The sequence below is a fragment of the Monodelphis domestica genome, chromosome 2 (genome assembly GCF_027887165.1).
Source record: "Monodelphis domestica isolate mMonDom1 chromosome 2, mMonDom1.pri, whole genome shotgun sequence".
Classification (NCBI taxonomy): Eukaryota; Metazoa; Chordata; class Mammalia; order Didelphimorphia; family Didelphidae; genus Monodelphis; species Monodelphis domestica.
This window is the reverse complement of record NC_077228.1, coordinates 40119571-40132914: the sequence shown is the minus strand read 5'-3', so window position 1 is coordinate 40132914 and position 13344 is coordinate 40119571. Positions and strand designations below refer to the sequence as shown.

At 36.7% G+C, this 13344-nt stretch overlaps 1 long non-coding RNA gene across 3 annotated transcripts in view; it reads right to left on the bottom strand.

Annotated features, from left to right (window-relative positions):
* The window catches only part of LOC103101716 (uncharacterized), a 216881-nt gene that overhangs the window by 46157 nt on the left and 157380 nt on the right, over positions 1-13344 (bottom strand). For 2 of the 3 annotated variants that reach the window (XR_008916070.1, XR_008916071.1), the window contains 7 exons: positions 12715-12849; positions 11842-11976; positions 10969-11102; positions 9457-9593; positions 6995-7166; positions 3071-3235; positions 598-784 (listed from right to left, as the gene is read on the bottom strand). This is a non-coding gene — a long non-coding RNA (uncharacterized LOC103101716). Of the gene's footprint in view, positions 1-597; positions 785-3070; positions 3236-6994; positions 7167-9456; positions 9594-10349; positions 10487-10968; positions 11103-11841; positions 11977-12714; positions 12850-13344 lie in introns of all 3 variants that reach the window. The other variant, XR_008916069.1, reaches the window with a different exon arrangement.

Sequence of the window (13344 nt, the reverse complement as noted above, 5' to 3'; positions counted from 1 at the left end):
GAATATAGTTTGTTCTTGTCATTGTTGTTCAGTCATGTCTAATGCTTTTTTCCCCCCAATTATGGTTTCATGGCAGAAATAGTAGACTAGTTTACCATTTCCTTCTTTAGCTCATTTGACAGGAAGAACTGAGGCAAATGGAGTTAAAGTGACAACTTTGTTAGTCACACAGAAAGTGTCTAAGGAGAATTCAACTCATGAAGATGAGTCTTCCTGATTCTACGCCCAGTGTTCTATCACCCTGTTAACTAGCAGCCCAATACACAATGATTTTTATAATGTCTACCCCGCCTAGAATATAACCTTCTTAAACCAAGTGTTCTTAATAAATGCTGATTGACTGCCTTCCTCCATGACTCATACATAGTAAATGTTTACTAAAAAATTATATCCCTGAATTAGAAGTCTTCTTGTCAAGCATTATCATTTTTAACACACAAGAAAATGAAATTCTAGTGAGGTTGAATATTTCTGTAAGGTCACACAGAGGCAGTAAATTGTAGAATTGAGATATAGACCCAGAACCTCTCAGACAACATTTGAAATTCTTTTGACCAAATAATGAAATATCTTATTTAATTAGCTTTGTAGACTTACTTTCTTATCCGCAATTAAAAGATGAATTCTGGTTTCTTTTGTCTGTTCCTTCGTATCTGTTGTGCCTGATTCTTTATGGTTCCATATAGACTTTTCTTGACAAAGATATTGGAGTGGTTGGCAATCTGTCCACTGTGCCACCTCGCACAATTGGATGGACAAAATTGTCCATCAATTTTGATTTTACCTTGAAAGAAAAAAAGAAGAAATTTTTATCAATATGAACCAATAAATGCCTAATAGTATAATGATGATTTGTACAGTAACTAACAATCATAACAAAGAGTTTTTATATTAACAATTGTTATGACTCTTGAAATCATGGCAGAGAAGATATCTTTGGAACTTCCTGGCTACCAGGAAATAGCTGAGATTAAGGAAATTATGATGAGAGAAGCAGCAAGAAAATCCTATCCCTGAAGACATTTTTTCCTATATGCCAATGCTTGAAATCATCTCTGGAATTTCTCATAGCAAATTGTGTACCTCATGTCTGTATTTATCACTTCTTTGTATTACAATGATTCAAATACATATTGTCTCACCTACAAGACTATAAACTCTCATAGAACAGAAATTCTGCTATTTATATCATATCCATTAAGACCTAATTCAGGGCTTTTAGTAAATGAATGCCAGTTGAATGGAATTGAAAGCTACTTCCAAAAGTGGTTGATAGGATCCTAGAGTAAAAGGTAAAAGGGGCTTAGCTAATCCTCATGGTTGATATTCTATCATCATTTACCCATCTGACCTCTTCTCTCTCTTATTGGATCTTCATCAAGGTCACAACAGAGATCCAAAGGTGTCTGAGTCCCAGGTCATCTTACCTCCCCCTCTATACTCTTTTGTCTGGTTAACCATATCAGCCTCCACAGGTTCAATCATCATTCCTATCCAGATGATTTGGGGATCTATTGGTCTTGCCCTAACTTCTCTCCTGACCTACATGTCCTCATCACCAACTGCCTATTAGACACCTTAAATTTCATGTCCTGAGATATTAACTTAGCTCACTATGTCCCAAACAAAACTCATTATCTTCCCCCTACTCCATCAGTCTTCATCTTTTTTTTTTTTGCTTCTCTCTTATTGTCAAGTGGACCACCATCTTCACAATCATAAGCTCCTATCCTCAGTATCATTCCAATTCCTTACTTATGTTCACCTTATGTATTCAATATCTCTTGCCAAGTTTAGTCATTTCTTTCATCTCTTGTACACATCCCCTGCTCCTCTATACTCACACTACCACAATTCTGATATAGGACACATTGCCTCACAGCTAGACTACTGCCATAGTCTTAGCTTCCCTTGGCTCACAGTTTTATAGGCCTTTGGGTATAGTTCCAAGTTCTCCCCAGAATGTTTTCATGAGTTCACAATTCCACCAATAATGCATTAGCATTCCAATCTTACCTCATTCCTTCCAACATTTACCACTTTCTTTTACTACCATATTGGCTGATCTGATAGCTTTGAGGTGGTACCTCAGTACTTAAAGCCATCTTCTTACAAAAATAGGTTCCTTCATATAAAACACATGAACATAAACACACCCTTCCTTAAAATTTTCTATTAAATAATGAATATTTTATTTGTCTTTTGGCAACATGGTACTTTCCTAAATTTCCAGATTTTATTTATTTTATTCCACTTTACAAATTCTATAATCCAGAATTATTGAATTTTTTGTTCTCTGCACAGTATATTCCATCTCCCAACTGTGTTCCTTTTCCATGACTTTTTCCCTGTTCTTGGTATTTCTTGGTCTACTAGCTTCCCTGGCTTCCTTTCTTCAAGACTTAAATCACATTCCAATTTCTCTAAGAATCCTTCCCTAATTATTCCCACTGCCAGTGTCTTCCCTCAGAAAATACCAGCTATTCATACTGAATATATCTTGTTCTTGTCATTCTTGTTCAGTCATGTCTAATTCTTTGTTTCCTCATTTATGGTTTCATGGCAGAAATGGTAGAGTGGTTTACCATTTTCTTCTTTAGCTCATTTGACAGGAGGAAATGAGACAAATGGATTTAAAGTGACTTACCCTGGGTTACACACATAGTGTCTAAGAAGAATTCAACTCATGAAGATGAGTCTTCCTGATTCTATGCCTAGTGTTCTATCACCCTGTTAACTAGCTGCCCAGTATACAATGGTTTTCATAATGCCCCCTCCTAGAATATTAGCTCCTTAAGGCAAGTGTCCAATAAATGCTAGTTGACTTCCTGCATGGCTAATACATAGTAAATGCTTAATAAAAAATTATCCCACTGAATTACAGGCCTTCTAGTCAAGCATTATAATTTAACCGACAAAAAAACTGAATTCAAAAGAGGTTGAATGTTTCCTGAAAGGTTATGCTGATGCAAAAAAATCATAGATTTAGAATTGAACCCAGAACCTCTAAGACCACATCTGAAGCTCTTAAATAATGAAATATCTTATTTAATTGGCCTTGCAGACTTACTTTCTGAATTGATGAAATGAAATGATGAATTCTGGGTCCTTTTCTTCCTTCCTTTCTGTTGTGACTGACTTTTTGGTTCCATACAGACTTTTCTTGACAAAAATATTGAAGTGGTTAGCAATCTGCCCACTGTGCCACTTCGCTGTCCATCAATTTTGATTTTACCTTGAAAGAAAAAAAGAAATTTTTACTAATATGAAGCAATATAAGCCTAATAGTATTATGATGATTTGGACAATAACTCTAGCAGTCATAAAATTTTTTTCTATATTAACAATTATTATGACTCTCGAATCCATGGCAGAGAAAATACCTTTGGACCTTCCCAGATACCATGAAATATTTATGTTAAGGAAATTATCATTAGAGAGTGAGCTGCAAAACCCTACCCCTTAAGATATATTTCTTATAGTCCACTACTTGAAATCATCTTGAATTTCTCATAGCACATTGTGTGCCTCATCTCTGTATTTATCACTTTTTACAGTGATCCAAATGCATATTTTCTCCCCTACCATACTATAAAATCTCTTCAAGCAGAAATTCAATCCTATAGATATCGTGACCATTAAGACCTAAAATTCAGGGCTTCTGGTAAATGAATGCCAATTTAATGTAATTGAAGGCTACTTCCAAAAGGGGTTGATAGGATCCTAGATTAAAAGGCAAAAGGGGCTTTGCTGCACCTCATGGTTGATACTTGATCATATTTTACCCATCTGACCTCTCCTCTGTCTCTCTTGTTAGATCTTCATCAAGATCAAACCAGTAAATCAAAGGTGTCTGACAGAGTTCTAGAGTCCCAGGTCATCTTATATCCTCCCTCTATACTCTTTGTCTAGTTAACTTTATCAGATAGCTTTGGACCTTCCTGGCTACTGGGAAATAGCTGATGTTAAGGAAATTATCAAGAGAGAGCCAAGTAGAAAACCACATCCCTCGAGACATTTTTCCTATGTTCCACTGCTTTAAATCGCCTCTCTTCTGGAATTTCTCGTAGCACATTGTGTGCCTCATCTCTTTATCACTTTTTCTTTGTATTAGAGGAATCCAAATACATTTTGTCTCCCCTACCAGACTAAAAACACATATACAACTGACACTCTATCCTATTAATATCATATCCACTCAGACCTAATACAGGGCTTACAGTAAATAAATGCCAATTGAATGGTACTGAAGGGCTAGTTCCTAAAGTGGTTGATAGGATCCTAGATTAAGAGATAAAAGAGACTTTCCTTCTCTTCATAGTTGACATTCCATCATCTCTTATGCATCTGAGCTCTTCTCTGGCTCTCTTGTTAAATCTTCATCTAGGTCACCTCAGTGAGCCAAAGGTGTCTGACAGAGCTCTAGAGGTCTAGGTCATCTTATATGCTACATCTATGAAGTTTTACATGGTTAATCTTATCAGCCCCAACAGCTTCAATGATCATCTCTATGGAGATTTTCTGATCTAATTATCTAGCCCTAACTTCTCTCCTGACCTCTAGGTCCTCATCACCAAATGACTATTAGACTTCTTAATTTTCATATTCATATCCCAAACAAAACTCATTATCTATCCCTACCTCATCAACCTTCATCTTTTTTTACTTCTGTTATTGTCAAGAGGGCCACCATCTTCCAAGTCACTCAAGCTCCCATACTCACTATCATTCTCAACTCCTTACCTATATTCACCTTATGTATCCAACATCTATTGTCAAGTTTAGTCATTTCTTTCACATCTCTTCTACACAACCTCTACTCCTCCTCTCTACTCACACTGCCAAAGTTCTGCAAAATGAAATATTATCTCAAAGTTGAACTATAGAGATAGTCTTCTGTTAGCTTTCCTTGGCTCACAGCTTTATAATGCTTTCAGCATAGTTCTAAGTACTTCCCAGAATGTTTGAATGAGTTCAAACTCCCCCAATAATGCCTTAGTGTTTCAATCTTTCCACATTCCTACCAACATTTACCATTTTTTGACTACTATTGGCCAATCTCATTGGTGTGAGGTGATACCTCAATGTTTTTAATTAATCCAATATTCTTAAAAATATACGTTCCTTCGTATAAAACATAAATGCACAAACACAAAAAGGCATACCCTTATTTAATGATTTCTAATAAATATTAAATATTTTTTTACTGTAAAATCCCTGGAAACTTTGTATTTTCCTAACTTTCCTGTTTTCATATACTATATTCCCTACTACAAATTAACAAAAAGTGTCTGACATGGATCTAGAGACCCAAGTCATCTAATTTCTATCTCTGTACTGTTTTACCTACTTAAACTCATCAGCCACCAAAGCTTCAATGATCTCTATGAAGATGATTTGGGGATCTATTTATCCAGCCCTACTTTCTTTCCTGACCTTTATGCCCTCATCACCAACTACCTAGTAGACATCTTAATTTTCATATCCAGGAGATATCAATTCAAACACACCATGTCTCAAACAAAACTCATTATCTCCCCCTACCTTGTCAACCTTCATATTTGTTAACTTCTCTGTTATTGTCAAGGGTACCAACATCTTCCCAAACCTCCCATCCTCAGTTTCATTCTCCACTCCTTACTAATATTCACCTTACATATTCAATGTCTATTGCCAAGTTTAGCCATTTCTTTCAAATCTCTTGTACACATCCTCTACTGCTTCTCTATATTCACACTGCCACCAAACTTAGATAGGAGAATTTGCCTCACAACTGGACTATTGAGATAGTCTTCTGTTACCTTTTTGTGGCTCAGTATTATGACCTTATCTGCATAGTTCTAAGATCTCCCCAGAATGTTTGGATGAGTTCAAAACTCAACCAGCAATGCCTTAGTGTTCCAATCTTGACACATTCCTATCAAAACTTACCACTTTCTTTTACTGACATATTGGCCAATCTTATAGGTGTGAGGTGCTACCTCATTGTTGTTTTAATTAAACCTATCTGCTTAAAAATATACATTCTTCATATGAAACATAAATGCACAAACACAAAGAGATACACCCTTCTTTAATAATTTCTAATAAATGTTAAAGATTTTATTTGACTTTAAAGTCCTTGGCAACTTGGAACTTGTCTAATTTTCCAGATTTCATATACTCTATTTCCCTCTACAAATTCTATATTGAGGATTATTGAACTTTGTGTTCTATGCACACTATACTTCATCTCCCATCTGTTTTCCTTTTCCATGGATTTTCCCCATGGCTAGTACATTCTGCCCCCTCTTTTTGGACTACTAGCTTCCCTGGCTTCCTTTCTACCAGACTTAAAAGCAAATTCCAATTATTATAAGAAACCTTCCCTAATTATTCCCACTGCTATTGTCTTCCCTCAGAAAATACCAGTCATTTATGCTGAATATATCTTGGTTTTGTAATTGTTCTTCAGTCATGGCTGAACCTTTGTTTTAGCATTTGGGCAATCATGGCAAAACTAGAGTAGCTTGCCATTTCCTTCTTTACCTTATTTGAGAGGAGCAAAAGAGGCAAATGGATTTAAAGTGATTTACACTGGGTCACACACATAGTGTATCTAAGGAGACTTCAACACATCAAGATGAGTTTTCCTGATTCTAAGCCCAGTGCTCTATCACCCTGCCAACTAGCTGCCTAGTACACAATGGTTTCCAAGTTGTCTCTCCCACCCCTACCATATGAGCTCCTTAAGTTCAAGAAATGATAATTAACTGACTTTCCTGCTGACTAATACATAGTAAGTACTTAATACAAAAATATCCCACCCAATTAGGGGCCATCTAGTCAAGCTTTCCCATTGAACAGACAAGAGAAGTTAAATGTTTTTCTTAAGGTCACACTGAGGCAATAAATCTTAGAATTTAGATTTGATCCCAGAGCCTCTGAGATCATATCTGAAGCTCTTTCAACCATATAATGAAATATCTTATTCAATTGTCCTTTGTAGACTTACTTTCCAATGTGGTGTAATGAAATGATGAATTCTGGTTTCTTCTTCTTTCCCTGTCGTTTCCATTCTGTCTTGACTCGCTGTGATTCCATCTAAAGTTTTCTTCTCGTAGATATAGGAGTGACTGGCACTCTGTCCACTGTGCCACCTCACTGTTCATCCAATTTGGTTTTACCTAGACATGAAGAACAAAATTTTTACCAGCATTAAGCAAAATGTATTCATAATGGTATGATGATGATTTGGACACTACCTCCAGCTATTATGAAAAAATTTGGATATTAACAATTGTTATGACTCTTGAATCCATGGCGAAGAAGATAGCTTTGGACTTTCCCAGCTACTGGGAAATAGCTGATATTAAGGAAATTATTATGAGAGAGAAAGCTAGAAAACTAACCCTTAAGACAAAAAATTTTCCTATTTTCTACTACTGGAAAACATCTCTCTGAAATTTCTCATAGCATGTTGTGCATCTTTTTATTTATCACTTTTGGTTAGCCTTAGAATGATAAAAATCCATTTTGTCTCCCTCTCCAAACTATGAACTCTAAAATAACAGAAAGTCTATCCTGCTGATATCATATCCATTCAGACCTAATACAGGGTTTCTGGTAAATGAATGCTAGTTGAATGGAATTGAAGACGACTTCCAAAAGAGGTTGATAGCATCCTAGAGTAAAAAGTAAAAGGGACTTTGCAGCTGCTCATGGTTGATATTCCATCATCTTTTACCCATCTGACCTCTCCTCTGTCTCTCTTGTTGGATCTTCATCCAGGTCACAAAAGTGAGCCAAAGATGTCTGACAGAGCTCTAGAGGGCCAGATCTTATTACATTCTCCCACTATCCACTTTTCTCTGGTTAACCTTATCAGCTCCCACAGCCAATCAATCATCATCTCTATGCAGATTATTATGGGATCTTTTTCTACAACCCAACTTCTATCTGGCCCTGTAGGCCCTCATCACCTATTAGACATCTTAAATTTCATGTCCTCAAGATATCAACTCACACTCACCATGTTAAAAAAACAAAACTCATGATCTCTCCCTGCATCATCAACCTTCAACTTTTTTAATTTGTCTGTTATTGTCAATGGGACTGCCATCCTCCAAATTACTCAAGCTCCCATCTTCAGTATCATTCCCAACTCCTTCCTTATGTTCACAACATGTATTCAACATCTGTTGAAAAGTTGAGTCATTTCTCTCAGATCTCTTGTAAACAACCCCTTCTCCTCTTTACTCACATTGCCAAAGTTCTGCATGAGGACATACTGTTTCAATGCTAGACTCCTACAATAGTCTTCTGTTAGCTTCCCTTGGTTCACAGTTTTATAGACCTTAAGTTCTCCCCGGAATATTTGCATAAGTTCACAACTCCACCAACAAAGCATTAGTGTTCCAATATTCCCACATTCCTACCAACGTTTAACACTTTCTTTTACCGCCATACTGGCCAATCTGATAGGTATGATGGGGTACCTCAGTGTTTTAATTAGAGCTATCTTAGAAATATAAGTACCATCATACAAAACATACAAACACACACACTGCTTTAATATTTCTAATAAATATATAATATTTCATTTTACTTGAAAGTACTTTGCTCCTTGGTACTCTTAATTTTCAAGTTTTCATATACTTTATTCCCCTCTAAAAATTCTATAATTCAGGATTATTGAACTTCTTGTTCTGTGAACACTATATGCCATCTCCCAAATGTGTTACCTTTCCATGGCTTTTCCCCTTGCCTAATATATTCTGCCCCCTTTTCTTGAACTACTTGCTTCCCTGCTTCCTTTCCACAAAACTTAAATCAAATTTCAACTTTTATAAGAAACCTTCCCTAATAATTACCACTGCTGGTGAAAATACCAGTCATTTATGTTGAATTTATCTTGCTCTTGTCATTGTTACTCAGTCATGTCTAAATCTTTGTTTCCTCATTTGGAGTTTCATGCCAGAAATACTTGAATGGTTTGCCATTTCCTGAAGAAAATGGAGTTAAAGTGATATACACCAAGTCACACACATAGTGTGTCTAAGGAAATTACAACTCATCTAGATAAGTATTCTGGATTCTAAGTCTAGTGTTCTGTCACCCTGCCAACTAGCTGCCAAGTACACAATGGTTTCCATACTGTCTCTCCCACCCCTAACATATGAGCTCCTTAAGTTAGATGTCCTCCAGGAATGCTAATTGACTGACTTCCTGCATGACTAATACATAGTAAGTGCTTAGTACAAAAATATCCCACCCAACTAGGGGCCATCTAGTCAAGCTTTCCCATTGAACAGACAAGAAAAATAAATTCAAGGGAAGTTGAATATTTTTCTTAAGGTCACACTGAGGCAGTAAATCTTAGAATTGAGATTTGATCCCAGAATCTCTGAGACCACATCTGAAACTCTTATGACCATATAATGAAATATCTTATTCAATTGGCCTTTGTAGACTTACTTTCTGATGTGGTGTAATGAAATGATGAATTCTGGGTTCTTCTTCTTGTCCTGTTGTTTCCATTCGGTCTGACTCCTTGTGATTCCGTCTAAGTTTTCTTCTCACACCACCTCACTGTCCATCTGATTTCATTTTTCCTAGAAATAAAAGGAGCAAAATTTTTACCAGCATGAAGCAATAAATACATAATAGTATGATAATGATTTGGACAATACCACCAGCTATCATGACAGAAACCATCCCTAATTATTCCCACTGCTAGTATCTTTCCTCAGAAAATAGCATCCATGTTTGCTGAATATATCTTGTTCTTGTCAATGTTCAGTCATGGCTGAACTTTTGTTTCTCCATTTGGAGTTTCATGGCAGAAATACTAGAGTTGTTTCCATTTCCTTCTTTACCTCATCTGAGAGGAGCAACAGAGGCAAATGGAATTAAAGTGACTTACACTGGGCCACACATAGTGTGTTTAAGGAGATTTCAACTCATGAAGATGAGTATTCCTGATTCTAAGCCCAGTGTTCTATCACCCTGCCAACTAGCTGCCTAGTACACAATGGTTTCCATGTTGTCTCCCCCTTCCCCAATATATGAGCTCCTTAACTTTAGTGTCCCCCAGAAATGCTCATTCACTAAATTCTTGAAGGACTAATTAATTCCTAATAAGTACTTAATACAAAAATATCCCACCCAATTAGGGGCCATCTAGTCAAGCTTTCCCATTGAACAGACAAGAAAAATGAATTTGAGGGAAGTTGAATATTTTTCTTAAGGTCACACTGAGGCAGTAAATCTTAGAATTGAGATTTGATCCCAGAACCTCTGAGACCACATCTGAAACTCTTATGACCATATAATGAAATATCTTATTCAATTGGGCTTTGTAGACTTACTTTCTGATGTGGTGTAATGAAATGATGAATTCTGGGTTCTTCTTCTTGTCCTGTTGTTTCCGTTCGGTCTGACTCCTTGTGATTCCGTCTAAGTTTTCTTCTCACACCACCTCATTGTCCATCTAATTTCATTCTTCCTAGAAATAAAAGGAGCAAAAATTTTACCAGCATGAAGCAATAAATACATAATAGTATGAAGGAGACTTCAACTCATGAAGATGAGTATTCCTGATTCTAAGCCCAGTGTTCTATCACCCTGCCAACTAACGGCCTAGTACACAATGGTTTCCATGTTGTCTCCCCCTTCCCCAATATATGAGCTCCTTAACTTTAGTGTCCCCCAGAAATGCTCATTCACTAAATTCTTGAAGGACTAATTAATTCCTAGTAAGTACTTAATACAAAAATATCCCACCCAATTAGGGGCCATCTAGTCAAGCTTTCCCATTGAACAGACAAGAAAAATGAATTCAAGGGAAGTTGAATATTTTTTCTAAAGGTCACACTGAGGCAGTAAATCTTAGAATTGAGATTTGATCCCAGAACTTCTGAGACCACATCTGAAACTCTTATGACCATATAATGAAATATCTTATTCAATTGGCCTTTGTAGACTTACTTTCTGATGTGGTGTAATGAAATGATGAATTCTGGATTCTTCTTGTCCCGTCGTTTCCGTTCTGTCTGACTCCTTGTGATTCCATCTAAGTTTTCTTCTCACACCACCTCACTGTCCATCTGATTTCGTTTTTCCTAGAAATAAAAGGAGCAAAATTTTTACCAGCATGAAGCAATAAATACATAATAGTATGATGATGATTTGGACAATACCTCCAGCTATCATGACAGAAACCACCCCTAATTATTCCCAAAATAGCATCCATGTATGCTGAATATATCTTATTCTTGTCAATGTTCAGTCATGGCTGAACTTTTGTTTCCCCATTTGGGGTTTCATGGCAGAAATACTAGAGTTGTTTCCATTTCCTTCTTTACCTCATCTGAGAGGAGCAACAGAGGCAAATGGAAATTAAGTGACTTACACTGGGTCACACATAGTGTGTTTAAGGAGATTTCAACTCATGAAGATGAGTATTCCTGATTCTAAGCCCAGTGTTCTATCACCCTGCCAACTAGCTGCCTAGTAGACAATGGTTTCCATGTTGTCTTACCCCTTCCCCAATATATGAGCTCCTTAACTTTATTGTCCCCCAGAAATGCTCATTCACTAAATTCTTGAAGGACTAATTAATTCATAGTAAGTACTTAATACAAAAATATCCCACCCAATTAGGGGCCATCTAGTCAAGCTTTCCCATTGAACAGACAAGAAAAATGAATTCAAGGGAAGTTGAATATTTTTTTTCTTAAGGTCACACTGAGGCAGTAAATCTTAGAATTGAGATTTGATCCCAGAACTTCAGAGACCACATCTGAAACTCTTATGACCATATAATGAAATATCTCATTCAATTGGCCTTTGTAGACTTACTTTCGGATGTGGTCTAATGGAAATGATCAATTCTGGGTTCTTCTTGTCCTGTCGTTTCCGTTCTGTCTGACTCCTTGTGATTCCATCTAAGTTTTCTTCTCACACCACCTCACTGTCCATCTGATTTCGTTTTTCCTAGAAATAAAAGGAGCAAAATTTTTACCAGCATGAAGCAATAAATACATAATAGTATGATGATGATTTGGACAATACCTCCAGCTATCATGACAGAAACCACCCCTAATTATTCCCAAAATAGCATCCATGTATGCTGAATATATCTTATTCTTGTCAATGTTCAGTCATGGCTGAACTTTTGTTTCCCCATTTGGGGTTTCATGGCAGAAATACTAGAGTTGTTTCCATTTCCTTCTTTACCTCATCTGAGAGGAGCAACAGAGGCAAATGGAAATTAAGTGACTTACACTGGGTCACACATAGTGTGTTTAAGGAGATTTCAACTCATGAAGATGAGTATTCCTGATTCTAAGCCCAGTGTTCTATCACCCTGCCAACTAGCTGCCTAGTAGACAATGGTTTCCATGTTGTCTTACCCCTTCCCCAATATATGAGCTCCTTAACTTTATTGTCCCCCAGAAATGCTCATTCACTAAATTCTTGAAGGACTAATTAATTCATAGTAAGTACTTAATACAAAAATATCCCACCCAATTAGGGGCCATCTAGTCAAGCTTTCCCATTGAACAGACAAGAAAAATGAATTCAAGGGAAGTTGAATATTTTTTTCTTAAGGTCACACTGAGGCAGTAAATCTTAGAATTGAGATTTGATCCCAGAACTTCAGAGACCACATCTGAAACTCTTATGACCATATAATGAAATATCTTATTCAATTGGCCTTTGTAGACTTACTTTCTGATGTGGTGTAATGGAAATGATCAATTCTGGGTTCTTCTTGTCCCGTCGTTTCCGTTCTGTCTGACTCCTTGTGATTCCATCTAAGTTTTCTTCTCACACCACCTCACTGTCCATCTGATTTCGTTTTTCCTAGAAATAAAAGGAGCAAAATTTTTACCAGCATGAAGCAATAAATACATAATAGTATGATGATGATTTGGACAATACCTCCAGCTATCATGACAGAAACCACCCCTAATTATTCCCAAAATAGCATCCATGTATGCTAAATATATCTTGTTCTTGTCAATGTTCAGTCATGGCTGAACTTTTGTTTCCCTATTTGGGGTTTCATGGCAGAAATACTAGAGTGGTTTGCCATTTCCTTCTTTACCTCATCTGAGAGGAGCAACAGAGGCAAATGGATTTAAAGTGACTTACACTGGGTCACACACATAGTGTATCTAAGGAGACTTCAACACATCAGGATGAGTATTCCTGATTATAAGCCAGTGTTCTATCACCCTGCCAACTAGTTGCCTAGTACACAATGGTTTCCATGTTGTCTCCCCCCATCCCCAATATATGAGCTCCTTAGTTTAAGTGTCCCCCAGAAATGCTCATTCACTAACTTCTTGAAGGACT